The sequence below is a fragment of the Engraulis encrasicolus genome, chromosome 12, assembly GCF_034702125.1.
Source record: "Engraulis encrasicolus isolate BLACKSEA-1 chromosome 12, IST_EnEncr_1.0, whole genome shotgun sequence".
In the NCBI taxonomy this organism is placed as follows: Eukaryota; Metazoa; Chordata; class Actinopteri; order Clupeiformes; family Engraulidae; genus Engraulis; species Engraulis encrasicolus.
This window is the reverse complement of record NC_085868.1, coordinates 46,108,804-46,125,974: the sequence shown is the minus strand read 5'-3', so window position 1 is coordinate 46,125,974 and position 17,171 is coordinate 46,108,804.

Genomic DNA, 17,171 nt, shown 5'->3' with positions numbered 1-17,171 from the left:
AAACGCTACCAAACCAGGGTTGATCATGCAGCTGTATTTGGTGTTGGTGATGATCATTCATGTTGGGGAAATTGGGTGTAAAGCTGCTACACACACACATACACACACACACAAACACACACGCACACGCACACACATACACTCACACACACAGTGGGCGAAAATCCCCACACGCAGATGTGAGAGACTGTTTAAGGGGTCACAGAAGACGTTTGGTCGAAGTAATAACTGGAGAAGGAGGAGCCACAAGCAAGTAATAGAAGGGTTCACATACTTTTGCATGCTTTAAATTTTCAGTTTGTGTCAAATAAACCACATGTCGAATACCATAATGTAAAATATCTTTTTGGATGTGTTCAGTATTTGGCAAGGATGCTTTACAAATTAGGATTTGGATTTCCGTTAAATAAGCTTTTTTATGTTTGTATTTTTCCTACAGTAGAATAAAAGAGGGATTTCAACAGGAATATGGATGTTATGTAATTACTTGTGTAGATACAGGTGTGACAAATACATTTTTTTCCCACTTCGGCTCTATTACAGGGCAATGTTGTCTCTCCCACCCCTCAGCAGAAGGGGGAGGCATCTGTAATGCGACATGAATCCTTAGAAGTCATTTATTCTTGAACTCAGTCAGTCCAGTCGCTCTGTCTCTTTTTAAGGTGCTGCTGCTACTGACTCTTTGGTCCACTCCTTCATTATTCGGCCTTAATGGTGACATGGGTATGTCATTACTGTGAGACCTTCGCCGGCATGAGATAGCACAATAATGAGATGGCCAATGCAATTGTGATTGCAGATCTCTCTCTCTCTCTCTCTCTCTGTCTCTCTGTTCGGTTTGTCGAAATGTTTTACAGAGTGTGAGATAGAGTCGGGGTGAGCACTGTGAGGCCCGGTTAGAGCCAGATTACTGCCTCGCACATTCGAGGTATTCCATTTTCCATGATCATTTATGAGGCTTTGAGTGTGAATGATGTTACTGTCGGTTCAAAGCCTCGTCAAATGTGAATGGCCTTATCTTGATGACAGCACTGGGCATATCAGAGATGTGTTCAGCGGGGTATTTCTGTGAATCATTCAAAAAGGGGAAAAGCAGTCGGGAAAATTACTAATCTAATCGCGGGTGGTGCCATAATAGATCATTCTGCATGTCGTTAACACAGGTCATCACCCCTGCGGCAGGTCTGCTGTGGCGGAGTATTCATCGCATAAAGTTCATACAGGAGCATTTGGCTGTTCACCTCACTCAGTTATTCAGTTCACATTCAAATTTGTGTTATCACACAAGAGAAACCTCCCACTTAGACTGAATAAATGAATGAGTGAGTGAGTGAGTGAGTGAGTGAGTGAGTGAGTGAATGAATGAATGAATGAATGAATGAATGAATGAATGAATGAATAAATGGCATTCGATTCTCGGCCCGGGTGCCTGTCCCAGTCCTTCCCCGTCTCTCTCCCCCCTCCTGTCACCATCTTCACTGTACTATCATGAATTAAGTCAAAAAAGACCAAAAAGATATCTTTAAAAAAAGTGGTATGCTCTTGCCTGCATTCAGAATTTAGTTTGCACTCTGCTAGACTCCCTTCTCAATACTGTTGCTGTCACCTGGCTCTTCGCCGGTATCCTTCTCCCCGTTTAGCTTAGCCGCGTAACTGTTGACCGGGATTAGAGGGAAGCCAACACGATCTCCTCTATGTTGACCCAATAATGCCTTGTTATTAGTTTAATGATACTGTGTGGATTTGTCTGGAGTTTGTGTGCATTTTCTCCCACCATGTCATTGACAAGTACACACAATCTGCCTGCAAGAGAAGATTTTACTTTGAGCTAGTTATTGGCATTAAGGCATAGAGGGAGTGCACGCGAGGGTGAGAAGAATAAGCCCTTCATTCAGGACCGCAGTAGTTACTGTATGTACTGTATTGTGTACTGTCAATTTAATACTTGTACAGTCAAATTCAACATCCTTCTATTTGGTCATAGAATTGACACCGCAGCATTTTTACTGTATACAATAGAATCTACAGTATACAACAGTCTCTGTAGGTCCTATTTCTCTCTATTTCTCACAAATGTGGCTTATTGGAGCAGTCTAGTTGGCAGTTGAGACCCTGATAAATCAGCCCAACTTTTCTGCACACTTCAACTGTGCTCACCTTCTTATACAATACATAGGCCTAATGTAACTGAGTGTGTTCACTTCAGACGTTCATTCCTCAATTCAAAAAGAGACTTTGCCCGCCCCCTCAAGATTCATGACTCTCATTCCACAGAGGTTGTGAGTCAGAACTCTGTGCAATAAACCAGAAACAAGGGGTGTGTGTGGTTTGAAAAGGATGATTGTGGTGTGAGGAAGCTGGGAGGAGTTGTTGTTTGAAAATCAGAGGTGGAAGAAGTACTGAAGTTGTGTACTTAAGTAAAAGTAGAAGTACCCTGCGAAAAAAATACTCAAGTGAAAGTAAAAGTTGTACACCAAAAATGTACTTAAGTAAAAGTCCTAATTACTAACTTTTAAATGTACTTTTTGAGTACAAAAGTACAAGTAGGCCTACTCGCGCAATGGCTGTCTTTCTCCATGTGAGCCTTCTTTATCCAATAGGAAAAAGTTTATGCAACGGTTTTCGGTTCTATTTGAACATGACTATGGAGTCCTGTTAATGTTTTTTAAAGTATCTTTTCTATCTGGATGTCAGTTTGGAAGAGGGGCTTGGTCCCGCCTCCCTGCCCGCAGCTGAGGCTACTCAAATATCCACAAAACACAACAGGAAAACCTAGGATAAATGTAACTAGTTACTAAGTCTTCTTCTAGAAATGTAAGGAGTAGTACAAGTAGTTGTCAAAAATGTAACTGAGTAAAAGTAAAAGTCTGCATTTTTATTTTTACTCAAGTAAGTACAAATTCCAGAAAAAACTACTTAAGTACAGTAACGAGGTAAAAACACTTAGTTACGTTCCACCTCTGTTGAAAATACTGCCAAAGCTTGTACAGATATTGCTGGGTGTCTTCTGGAAGAGGCCTCTTTTGTCAGGTGTTCAAAGTTGGTCAAATCTCTCTGCAGCAGTAGGCAACCTCGCCATGACCCTGGAAAAACATCTCTGTCTTCCCTGAGTCTAAATCTCCCTGAGACACACACACATATGCTCCAACCCACAAATAGCCTACACACTGACCTCCAATCGTCTGTCTGTCTGTCTGCCTGCCTGCCTGCCTGCCCCCTCCTGGTTGACTTACTCATATACTACCAGCACACACAAACACATTCTCTCAAGCTGTGTGGTTTTCTCCAAGGTGTGAGAAAGTGAAAAACAGCCCCATCAATATTGGCTTTCCCTGCTGCATCCCACCTACTGTGGTAACAGCCTTCATTTCCTTCCCACTTGCTTTTAGACAGCAGGTAAGGTCTGCATTGCAGCCCTCCCGAATTCAAACTGATTATAGTGATGGCAGTAACTTTTCTTACTTAAAAACGGCTTAGTGTTCAGTTAATTCTTTGTGTGGTCCTATATGTATACCCACTATAGCTATTATTTCCATTTGGAACATGCGTACGCCAACATTGGTGATCGCAACAGAATCAAGTCTTTTGTTGTCAGGAATTTACTGGCAAGGTGATAATAATACCAGGCACTGATGGGTGGTGGACAGTTGCATTTTTTCAGGCCAACCAGAACCGTGCCGGTGCCGACACCAGTTACGTTCCGCACTAAAGTGCTTACTTGCGAACCACACACGTTCCTATCGGGCTCTGAACATTTTCTGCACGTGATTGTGTTACTGTGTTATAGATGAACATGCTGACGTCCACGTAGTCATCACAGTTCGCAGGGGAAAAAACAAGTATTTCTTGGTTCGCATTGCAAACCAACTTTCCGATTCCCAAGTGCTAAGATCTGCGGCGTGAACGTGCTGGCCGGTTTGCGAGTAGGTGCGGGAGCGGGCAGCGGCACGGTTCTCGGTCGGCCTGAATGTGCCATCCATGTCAGTTACTCTTCCCAGCAAGCAGTGGCCCATTCTGCCACCATATACAGTACACTGTAACAAATAGCTGTTAATTTACGGCAATTCTGCAACAGCATTCTACTGTTTTTCGAAAAAACAGACAACTACTGTGAAAATATTACTTTGAGTCACATATTGAGCATAAACAGTAAGTACTGCACAATAGCAGTATTCGCCGTTGTGGAAAAAACTAGAGATGCACCGGATGCTGATTTTTAGGATCCTGCCGGATACCAGATCCACTGAATAAGATCCTGCCGGATCCGGAACCGGATACCGGATCCTACACACTCTACTCGCACACGTGGGCCCTTTTTATTACGTTGGCGCAAACTATTTTTTAGACTCATTGGCTTATTGCCACACTGCCTGCAATAGCCGCTTCCAAAGGGATTTCACTCCATGCAGTGATTGGGGTTGTGAAAGACTGAAAAGCCTAGGCTAGACATGCACCAGACCCTGATTTTTAGGTATCATGCCGGATACCGGATCCACTGCTTAAGATCCTGCCGGACCCAGATCCTGTGAAAAACTCTATTATCCTGACGGATCCGGAACCGGAACCGGATCCGGTGCATCTCTAGAAAATAACAAGTTATTTTAGGCAGCACCATTGAAACCCATTCATCCTCCACTTGTCCGTGATCACCATCAAACTTCAATACCACCTGAAGAACTGAAGTCATTCTGACTGGTTAAAGATGATCTGATACTATCAAGCATGATGAAACAATTCCTAAGGAAACTACAATACTTAAAAAGTGCTTGATGCAGCAAAGTGTGAGTAGCACATGCATTTTGATAGTGATGAAAGTGTGAATGGCTGAAACATTTTAAGAACTTGTTACACTCTTGCAACAAGCAGCCCCATCTAAACCAATCTGCTAATCAGTGCCTGGCCTCACCTGAGTAGGGCTGTTATGCCATTATTCAATTATGGGCGTCACCTGCCAAGGGCCTGATGACTCTGGTCACATGGTACTCTTGCACCTGTATATAAATCTGGACTATCAACACTTCAGTTGCTTGCCTGCCTGCTGGCTGGCCTGCATGGCACAGCATAGCACTTGCTTGCCTACAAGCTTGCTTACATGCTTGCACACTTTCCTCTTTGTGAAAGCTTGCTGTATGTGGCATCATTTGTGGCATTGTTGCATATAATGTGCCTGCTGCAAATTAGGCATTGCTTTGAGAGCTAGCTTGTAGTGCTGCTTGTTTGCTGTGCTACTTGGTGCAAAATATTTTTTTAAAGACTGACCAATGCTATATTCATCATTGGCTCATCAAGAGATACAGTAAAAAGCCCACCTCGCACACTATCATTGTAACATAGCACTGCGTACTCTGAAATTTTATTCATGCCCACACTTTCAAAGGACCACCGCAAACCATTTTCTCAATACAGCATAGCGCCATAATATCATGCTCAAGGCACTCCAGTCATGGTGAACGATGGGAGGGTGGGGTGGTAACATGGCCAGGGTACCACAGTTATGGAGAATGATGGGTGGGGTGGGAAGTTGCCATGGCCATATTCATGAATACAATTATGACCCAGTATTTGCCTGTCATCACACAGTACAATTCAACTTTTTAACTGACATGTACTGTTATTTTACTTATACTACTGCATAAATATTGTAGAGCACTTTTAGTTTAACAATACTAATACTGTGAACGTTCTGTAGAGTACTGTTATTTAACAGTTCAATTGCTGCTGAAAAAATGTTATATACTGTGATACATTAAACAGCAATGAGCTGTATTTGATTTTTGGTGTGAAATAACAGTAGAATTACAGGTAAATATAATTGCCAGTAACTGCCGTTATTTTGCAGGGAAATTTTCTTAGAGTGTAGGTGAAGAGGTCATGAGGAGAAAGACTGTTTACCATGTCCATGACAAAGGGAGGCTGGTAGGAGGTTATAGATTATATATTGTAGTTTTTGAAGAACAGTAGAGGGTAAGCCAAACTGGATGCTATTGCAGTAGTCGAGTGAAGAGGTGATGAAGGCATGCATTAATGTCACTGCAGCAGCAGGGTGGAAAGAGGGGAGCGCAGGCATGCAATGTTTGGAGGTGAAAGAAGGATGTTTTTTGGTTATGTGGTTGATGTGTGATTTGAAGGAGAGTTTTCTGACGAGGGGGGAAGGAGTGACAGAGTGGCTGTGGATATAAAGTGAAACATTCTGACAGGTGGGGAGGCTGGATTTTCGGCCAAAGATGATGATCTCAGGTTTATTACAGTTAAGTTTGAGCCAGGAAGTTGTGGTTCATTCAGGCTTTAATGTGGATATCCGTGAGGCAGCAAGTGAGGATGGACAGCATGGCATTTGAGGTGTAAGGTTTAGTAGTGATGTAAAGCTGGGTATCATTAGCCTGGTTCCTACCAGACCTCCGTGTGTGTGCTCTGGAGCCCCCTGGTGGCACTCCAAACACACACATCGGTCTGGGAGCATGGGGCAGGATTCAATTTCTGGACTCAAAAAATAATGCCGAACATTTATCACTTCAATATCACTGGCAGCTCATATTGAGGAGTCACAGGACATATTATAGACTATATTGACGCTTTAGAGATCAACAGAAAATGGTTTTGAAAGAATTTGTTGATATTGAAGCAATAAATGCTGCGATTATTTTTTTGACTGTAGAAATGGAATCCTGCTACATGCTGCCAGACCTAGTAGTGGAGCTCACAAAGCTGCGCGGAACTACAGGTTGGGCAAGAGCCAGGCAAGGGTATCGTTGGTATAACTGTGGAATGGGAATCCATGGCTGGTCCAAGTGAAAGCATGTACACAGAATTAAGAGAATGGGGCCCAGAACTGAACCTTGATGGACTCCATGTACGATGTTGACAGGACGATGTTGATTGATGGTGATGTAGTGGAATCTTTTGAGACTGGTAGGATTTGAACCAGTAGATGGCGGTGCTGGTGATGCCAATTGATTCAAGGGGTTGAGAACGATGGAGGGATTTACTGTGGAAAAAGCAGCACTGAGGTAGCCAGGCCGCGCCCTCCGAGTGAGCCGGAGCAATACAAATATCGTTTCTGAGCTCCCGAAAAATCCTGAACTCCTCCCACTTTGTCGGGAAGCAAAAAAAACAATAGAAAACCAAGGGAGGCGGGTCATTCAATTTGGGAAATGGTCATTGTTATGGTCTTGGTCAGACCAAGTCTTGAAGAGATTTGAAAGTCGATGATAATCCGGCTAACACTGAGGTCAAGGAGGAGAGCCAGAGTCGAAGGAAAGTTGGATATCACTGATGCTACAGTATGGCGGTGCGGAAACCAGATTGGAATGTTTCCCTCGTGCGGGAACATTACTGCTACTATACTACCATACTACTAATCATACTATTAATTAAGTGTAATTGGACATCCCAAGAGAGCTAAAGGGGGTCCTAGGTCATATGCGTTGCTATAGGAGGTTAGTTTTAAACGAACCTGCACTTCATTGGCTGTGTGGTCATGACATCTACATTTAGGCTACATTACATTAATGCTGAATGCCATAACCATGGGTTTGAAGGTTCAAGTTTTTTTTTTATTACCAATTTTCCCATATGTAGAGGACATGCTGCTTCTCTACTCTGTGCTGACACTCATGATAAAGACCCGAGACACTGAACTCGTAAAAAGAGTGGCAGACTGTGCAGGAACACCTCAGTTACACTGGTGGCGTAGACCCTGATGAGAGTGGGGTTTGAAGGGATGAATGAAACAGATCCAACCAGAAGAGGTTGTCGGTAGAATATTAGTAAACTTCCCTCTCGAAACCTCAGACTGATAAAAATGGCACTGAGATGAAGTAACAGTACAGGGCTTTTTCACAGTGTGAAGAAGAAAAACACTAGTGACACACTGATGGCTGGCTACACCAACCGAATAAACATGTGAGTGATCCCCCAGGTTAAAATTCACTTAAGGACACAGCTTAACAAGGATCTTAGAATGAAGCAGACCGAACAGAATAGCGTCACACAGTCTCCGAACAATCACAGAGAGAGGACTCCCCATCCCACCCACCCAAAACCCTGAAATCAAACACAGCAAACCATTTTACACTCATACCTAACAATGTTTATTTCACCCACATCCTCCTGGCACATCGACCCATTTATCAAAATGCATAAATTAGAGTAGAGTAGAGTAGAGTAACATTTATTAATCCCGAAGGAAATTTAGGTGTCTAGTAGCATACATACAAAAATAAATAAATAGATTATTTCACATTAAACATTCAGATATAAAAAAGTCTCTCATTGCAATAGTTGTTACTGATTGTTGAAGGAGGGATGGGAGGAGGATGGAAGAGGGGCATGTCGGGGGGGAGTGGAGGGGGATTTATGCGGTCCAGTCACCAATAACAATCTCTTTCATTGTGTTCTTCTGAGTTGTTGAGTTAAATAGCTGGATGGCCCTGGGGACAAAGGACTTACGCAGCCTGTCATTGAATAGCGCGGGATCTGTGGCTGAACAGACTTCTCTGATTGGCAAAGACTGAGTGCAAGGGGTTGATGGTCATTGTACACACAGAGCACATAGCTTATTATGAAATATTCCAGTGTAGATCTGAGGTGCTTATAATATTATGTTGCAGTAGAATCACTTGCTTCACTGAAGTTGTCCTTTCAGTATAAATGTATAAATATTTCATGTCTGCATGGGATGCACAGGAACACGCTACCCTACCAGGACCTTACAGTGTGTGTGTGTGTGTGTGTGTGTGTGTGTGTGTGTGTGTGTGTGTGTGTGTGTGTGTGTGTGTGTGTGTGTGTGTGTGTGTGTGTGTGTGTGTGTGTGTGTGTGTGTGTGTGTGTGTGTGTGTGTGTGAGAGAGAGGGGGGGGGGGAGATAGAGTGTATGTGAACTGATGTAAGGCCAATTGCTGTACTCAAGTGTGTGCTATATGTTTAACTGCAATGCACAATAATGTGTATTAGGTCTTTGTGTATGTTTTGTATTTGTGTATGTATGCTGTCAGATACCTTAATGTCCCTCAGGATTAATAAAACTCAACTCTACTCTAAAATGGCAGCAGATATTTGCCAGAGAGAGTGGCATGGTGTTCAGATCTCTGAACATGGTGGTTATTTTTTAATTAGGCCATCATCCCTTTCTTTGCTTGTACCGTCAAAATCGCAGGTGCGTCTTTTAGCATGCGTGCCAATATCAAATGCCCGAATGGTTGTACATACTGCAAACTATGGATGAATAACAGAACTCATAACCATGCATTCAAAAAGCATACAGATCACTCACCTAGCAAAGAAATATACTACTACAAATGAGTTGAACTCCAATTTGACCACAGGTTTGAGCAATTATTGGGTTTGTGTGTCTCCCACTTGTGCACATCAATTGTAAACAAGCACAGTATGGAATCAAGACATGGCCAAAAAAGGCCTGTACTTTTGTAAAACCATGGTTAATACAATAAAACCATGGTAAAGGTAACACCACATAAAGCACTGGTGACACACTATAAAACACTGGTGACACACTAACTGCAACTCCACCTTCAACATTATACATAGCAACATGGCTATACAATGGTCAGACCAAACAGAGTGCCGTCACACAGTATACAAGAACAGTCACAGACAGCAGACAGCCTCCCACCGGCAACCATGACATCAAACACAGGAAACCATTTGGCTCTCACGCCTAATGCTCCTCACACACACACGGCCTACACAGCTCTGGCACAGACACATCCATTTATAATTGACATACATAAATAATTGTACACAGAGAAGGCTTATTTTATGATGAATAATTCCAGTTTAGTGCTGTGATGCTTATAATATTTATACTGCAGTGTAATCTGTCTCCTCTTTGAAGTTGTCATTTCAGTATAAATGTATTTCAGTCGGTGGTCCTAGGGATTAAAATGGTGGCAGTTACTTGTCAAAGAGAGTATCACAATGTCAGACATGATTTCTGTCCAGGAGGGGTACAGAAAGACATGTAGTTGGAGTTTAACAGACACACAACATTAGACAACTCTACAGACAGGGTATTTTTCGAGCCCTCATTACTTTTTTCATTGTTCTGTCAAATTTGCATGGGTGCCATGTTCCACTGTTGAGGTGTTGTACAAAATGCAGATAACATAAGGGATTATTTCACAATAACACAACTCATGGTCCATTATTCAAAAGCATGGATATATCACTCTACAGACAAAGAAACACAGGCTACTTGAATACAATTTGACCACCGGTTTGAGCAATTATCGGGTTTGTGTGTCTCCCACTTGTGCACATCAATTGTAAACAAGCACTGTATGCCGTCCAGACCACTGCCAAGCAGACTTGACCTTTTCCAGGTGACGTGGGAGAGTGATTAAAAAGCGGCCATACTGTGATGTAACATTTAGTCAACGTGCTCTTTATTGATCCAATCCTCCTCCACAGGAAATGGCAGCCAATATTGCTGCATGGGGCTGAGTTGAATATCACATGCCCATCCAATTTGTCTCTGTTTGGCCCCGTGTACTCGCAAGAGGTTGCAAATCTAAACTGTGATCATCAGCCTCAGACAGGTATCAAGATGTTTCCCTAAAATGAAGTCTGCCAACGAGAATTGTACCTTCTGTGGTGGTTAAATGAGGACAACAAACCCAATCTAGAAATGGCTTAACCACACAAATCTAAAGTGTGATTAGCCTCAAATAACCCAAGGCATCAGGTTGTCTCCCTAAAATTAAGTCTGCTGCACACAAGAGTTTCTGTGGTTAAATGAGGACAGCCAATTCAAACTGTTTTAGCAAACCAGGCACCCGAGGCTCCAGCGCAACATAATACAAGCACCATGTTGGTGCTGCTTGCTTTAATGTAGAGGTGTGTCGTTCATGAACGAGCCGGTTCTTTTGAACGGCTCCCTGAAGTGAACGATGCGAACCGGATCACAACTGGGGGAGCCACTCGACCGTTAAATAAATAAATAATTAAATAAAGAGCCAGTTTTTTTAATGGTTCTTTGAAAGGAACGAGCCACTAAGATCCGGATCCCGTCAAAGAGCCATAAATCCCATCTCTACTTTGATCTAGCTGCTGCTGACTGTGTGCCCCATTCGTTCAATTACGGCGGCACAGAGAAGCCTTGTATTGTGTAGGTTTTATTGTGTAGGTTTTATATTTTATGTTCAACAATACATTGGTTCTAAATGTTTGTTTTCTCCTGGCTGCGCAACACTAGCTGCGCACAACTCAACAACCCAATGATTTGTGTGCGTGTGCGTGTGCCTGCGTGTGCGTGAGTGCGTGCGTGCGTGCGTGTGTGTGTGTGTGTGTGTGTGTGTGTGTGATGGTGGTCCTGCGGTGAGAAAAAAGTGGGAAGAGCGCCTGCATGTTATGCGTCTAACGTTATGCATTGCACAGCGGTGGACTGTAAAATATTCATAAACATCACAGTCTACATATTGGTTTATCCTCATGCATAGCTTTTTTTTCTCCTCATACCTTTCCCCCTCCAGATGCTCGCCCTGTCTCCCTGTGAGGCCAAGGACTTCAGCATTAGTATAATATGCATCATACATTGACACAAGCACTTATCGCGCTCCAGAGATTTGTGCTGTCCCTGGTGACAAGCCATTCGCCATTCGCCATTCGCCATCCACGTTCTTAATCATTCTTCTGCAAATCAATTTAATCTCGGCGAAACAATGTGTTCCCTCAGTAGCCACCAGATGCTTTTCAGACCGACACAATGAGCGATGACTGCAGTTACACCTCTGATTGTGTTAGAAACATGGCTACGTTCATGGTGTTAACGGTCAAAATTGACCGCCTACACAAAAAAGGTAATAATACATTAATCATAAATCTGATTTGCATATTTTGTGATTAATACCTTTTAGAAATCCTTTTGAAACATTTCCAAGGTGATTTAAATGTTATTATGCTTTGTTTTAGTGATTCGTAGGCTTTTTTTCTGATGTTGCACCAAATCGTTTTATTAACCCTCTGGAGTCTAGGGCCTCTCAGAGGCTTTCAGGCAGTTTGGAACACCTTTACTTTTTTCAAGTATTTCAACTAACTGTAAACATCTAATGTGGCACATATGGTTGTATTCTGAAAATCCTACAAAAAAGAATATGAGAGTAAAGTGGATGTAATATAACTGTAATATATAACTTTAGGAGATGTAAATTAATGGTCCGGTCATTTTTGACCGAAACACCATGAATGTTACAAGTTGGTGTATCTTCCACAATTCTTTAGGAATTTCATTATATTTCATTTTGACCATTTGAATAGCTTAGCTGGAGGATATCATGAAGTGTCATTTGTGTATGATGAAAAATAGAGAAGATATTTAAGAATGAAGTTTCAAAATGGTAATTTTTTACCGTAACACAACCAGAGGGTTAAAAGGGGAGCATGGGAGTGAGAGTGAGTGAGAGAGAGAGAGAGAGAGAGAGAGAGAGAGAGAGAGAGAGAGAGAGAGAGAGAGAGAGAGAGAGAGAGAGAGAGATACAGAAGGGACAAAGGGAGGGGGGGGGATTAAATTTATTCTTCTCCCTTCCCTGGGGCTGGTTTCTCATTGGCCCTCTAGACCAGGGGTTCCCAAACTTAACCATGACAAGGCCCCCCATATACTGGCAGATTCCAGCCAAGGCCCCCCTGACATGAGCCGTGCCACACTATTTTTTCTGAATACTCTGTTTCACAACCAGTCTGTGTGTCAGTGCCCCATCGCGATATATAAAATATAGAATTCAGAGATGAAATAGATTATTATGTAATTCTCAACTACTGGGAATATTGTTTATTTTTTGCTTATTTTGCTTACATTAATTAATACATGATTATTATTTTTTGCTATACCTTTTCTTCCAACCTTCCACGCCCCCCCTAGCACCCCTTCACGGCCCCCCAGGCTCTCCACTGCTCTAGGCCACACTGGAAGTCACTGCTCAGCTTCTTGGGGCTCAACGTGACATTCCAACAGGGGAGCCGATGGATCACAAATCTGCCTTTAGGCAACACCTCCTCTGACCATATTGATTTTCTAGAAGCGAGACAAGCTCAGTCATCTTAGGAAAAACTTTTTTCATGTTTAATTGCCCCTTGCAGCGGTAACCTGAGGTTTTTTTTTTCATTTCCACAGGTGCACTGTCCCTCTCAAAACAAGTGGAGGAAGCATGATTGAATGTTTGGTTTAATATATAATTTAGCATGGGGAGCATGTCAATGGCCTGCTGATAGTGACATAGCTGCAGGCTGTAGATGGCAAAAACATCAACCTGAAAATAAAAAATAAAGTTTGCACACCGAGCTCCCTTTTCTTTTCTTATTTGTATCAACCTGAGCCTGCACATCCGTGAAGGTTCAACCCTGTGTTTAACTAGATGTTTTTCCCCAATGCTGCATAAATTGTATCAAGACTGTGTTATTGCATTTAGTTAAAGTGCAGGAAAGGGAAAGTAAACATTTGTTTACTGTAACTAACAATTACAGGCAGGGATATGATGACAGTTTTATTGTGGCTGTATTTTGTGAATATACAATAGGTCTTTACAGCAGGGTATTTGAATGAATGTGAATGAGTGCTCAAATATGTTGATATGGTCATGTTGTCAACAATCATGAATCATGCTCTCCAAAGATGACATGAGCCTCTTTTCCACTACCCGATTTCTACCAGGTACAGCTCGACACAGCCCGACTCGGTCACCACTTGTTGCTTTTCAGTAGTGCGCTATGTGAAACAAGAATTCAGTAGCCTATGTATGCATACATCTTCGTTCTCGCTGGTGAACGGGCTTCTCGTGATCGTGCTGTTCTTGCAGGAGAATGGTTGTCTGCGTGGTTTTGTGCTTTACGGGGTCACTGGACCACTACATTTGAGGAGCGTAAAAGCAAATAGCAAAAATAGTTCAAAGCAAATATCAAAATAACGTATTGGTTGCTGAAATTACTGCCTAGCCTGATGTTGGCTACGGTTAAAACGATTCTTGGACTCGGGAGTACGGGGCTCCAACTGAGAGCTCGGACAATATCCGCGCCCACGAATATGTGTGAACTCAGAGCGGACACCCCCTGACTGGTTATTGAGACAGAGAGCAGAACCGAGGAGGAGCGAGGGCGGAATCCTGGATTTAAAAGATCGAGATGATGAAGATAGGGGTTGATCGGGGCGGATGGTGGGTACAAGCGAGAAAGCGAGTTGCTGCATTGGAGCAGGTGAGCGGGGAATAAATGCGGTTTAGATAATTGAAGGTTTTAACTCATTGACATAATAAACATTGTAGCACACAAAACATTTTGAATCACACGTGTTAAGTTAAGTCATGGCATCTGAGGCCTCATGTACAAAACTTAGTTACACACAAAAAAGCTCTGTGAGTAACTTTTCAGGCAATATTTCAGATGTAATATTGACTTAACATGTAAAGGTACATGTGTACTAAATTTCATGGGAAATTGGAAAAAAACACGTGAATTACCTGGTAGCCCCTTAATGCGCGCTGTACCTCCTGTGGCACGCTGTAATAGACATTGAAAGTTAATTACTATAGTACTACACTACTATGCCAGTGCACGGGGCCTTTAGTAATACACTACAACTTGGTTATTGCCATTCTGGTAACAGCTAATTTATAAAGCCGCGCCTTAAGGGGTTAAGCATGAACTGATACATTTGAGATTTTAGGTGAAAATGTATCTTTTTTTCAGATTTTCACTAATGTAAATATTCAATAGGAAATCTATGGAAGTATTTGTACATGAAGCATCTGATCTGGTACAAGGACAGCTCTCATGGAATATGTCCTCAAGGGCACTTCAGCAGTAGATGAGGGTACAAGAGGACACTTACTATTTGCCACATCACCCACACACTACTGGTTTGAACCTAACATCTGATCTTAAGTAACTCCCACAAGGGCAGAACTAGGCCTATATGTTAAGGCGGGGTTGAGAGGTGTTGGTGGGGGTGAGTACTAAGGGAAGTGCGGTAGAGATGATGGGCAAGAAGACGGGTGCAGCACTTCCTCCTACTAGTCACAGTGAAAGCCACTGATCTGATCCCCTACTGTCTGTGGCGAGAAACCACAGAGTGTAACCAACAATAGAGACCCATTAAGAGGTTACACTCTCCTCCACAACGGGAGTGTTAATTCAACCCTGAGCATAAAGATGGTCCTATTTGATATTGTATTGAATTCACCTCTCTGAGTGTTGAATTCACATTTTTACTTGCTAGCCTGTCACTGATCCCGCTGTCTGTTGCGAGAAACCACATAGTGTAACCAACAATCTAGAGCAGGGGTGTCAAACGTATGGCCCACGGGCCGCATCCGGCCCGCCAGAGGGTTCCATCAGGCCCGGATGTAAAAAAAAAAAAAAAAAAATTCAATGAAATAACCGCAATGCGCAATTACGCCACTCGGGGCAAAATCGAGACCTGCATGACATTAACCTAATGGTCCCTCTGTTATACTGTATATATGTAGGCCTAGTAAAGTGCACATCACACTTCTATTATAAATGGTGAATTTGTACTGTAACAGGCATTTGGTAAAGCTCATATATTATAGATCTCATATATAGAGATAAAATGTTAATACTTCTTATTCGTATTGTATTGGTATTGGTTGTAATCAAATAATGAATATAATTTGATTGGTATTGGTTCCTATTAAGCTGAAACTGGAAACGGGATGTTAGAATGCTTGAAAATGCAGGAAATTACATCTAAGAAATAAAAAAAAATTCCGGGGGGAAACCCCCACATGCCCTGCTAAAATGAACTTTCCCATATTTAATTCATTGACGGTTGGCAATGAATGAATGAAGTCAAGGAAATTGTGCATAGGATTATCAGTATTGCATTGCTTTCTACATATTCAACACACTTAAAACGTGATAGTACTGAACACTAATCCTCTGCTTTTCGTTTTTTTTTTTTTTTGCGATGATGTTACTAATGCGGCCCGCTTGAGGTCCACATGGGTTGTATGCGGCCCCCGGACCAAAATGAGTTTGACACCCCTGATCTAGAGAGACCCATGAAGACTACATTCTCCTCCACAACGGGAGTGTTAATTCAACCCTGAACATATGGTTGCACTCACCTGTTACTATTTTACATCAGTGTATGATCCCATTTGATATAGAGTTGAAATGACCTCTAAGTGTTGAATTAACACTGAGAAATTAATATATGTTTGTGAACAGAACATTTTTACTTGCTAGCATGTGGTTTCAAGTATGAATCTCTGAAGATCTTCCTTTTGTCTGCCATTTTGAATCACCAGTCAGAGACATCTTTGGCTGCAAAACTTCCTGTATTTTTGTCAAACTAGTAGACCTAAATATTAGTTTATTACAGAGTAAATGTGGTGTACAAAATGTGAATGCAGCATACATTTCGGAAAAACAAACTGCTGTAATTAGTCTTTGATATCTACCTTTAAAGGTGCATGTGTATGTTGGCCAGAGTATTATGCTGCACATTCAAACTGTGTTGCCTATTGCCAAATTTGATCTTTTCATGAATATTTACCAAAGTACAGTAAGTTTTGCTGCTTAAAATGTTTATTTGTGGACATTCAAAATGGCAGATATGGAGAAGATTTACCTTTTTGTGTATGAACAGAGCAGTTTTCCCAGTCATAATAATGTGATGGTGGTGTTAGGTATTTGTTAAAAAAAATGTAACGTTTGTGAATGGGCAGCATGAATTCTTGAAATAAACTGCTAAAAATATTACACAGTGCACCTTTAATTGTAACTCTCAGAGACACCCTGCAGAAGAGACGTCTGGTATAGCCTAACACATTTAAGCAGGTAGGCTTATAGTTTCACGTTGGTTGAATAGAACAATATTCACTTTTTTTTGCTTTGATTTGGAATGCGGAGGAGGGTTTCCAAGTATTTGTGAAATGAAATGAATCTACTGACGCCATGTCTAGCACGATGAAAGTAATTTTATCTCAAACTTCGGCAGATACAATAAACAAAATCAAGGCATGCGATACATGCCCCAAGTTGGTTGGGTGGCCATTGATTGACTTTTTACGCGTGCGTAAAAAGTTGTCGTGAGGGCCATTCTGATCCAGTCCGTGTTTTTTGCTGCGCTTCCTCTCTCCCTCAGCATATGACTGGGGTATGCGTTCAGTGTGTGTCTCCCTTCTCAGGATTTCTAGTTTC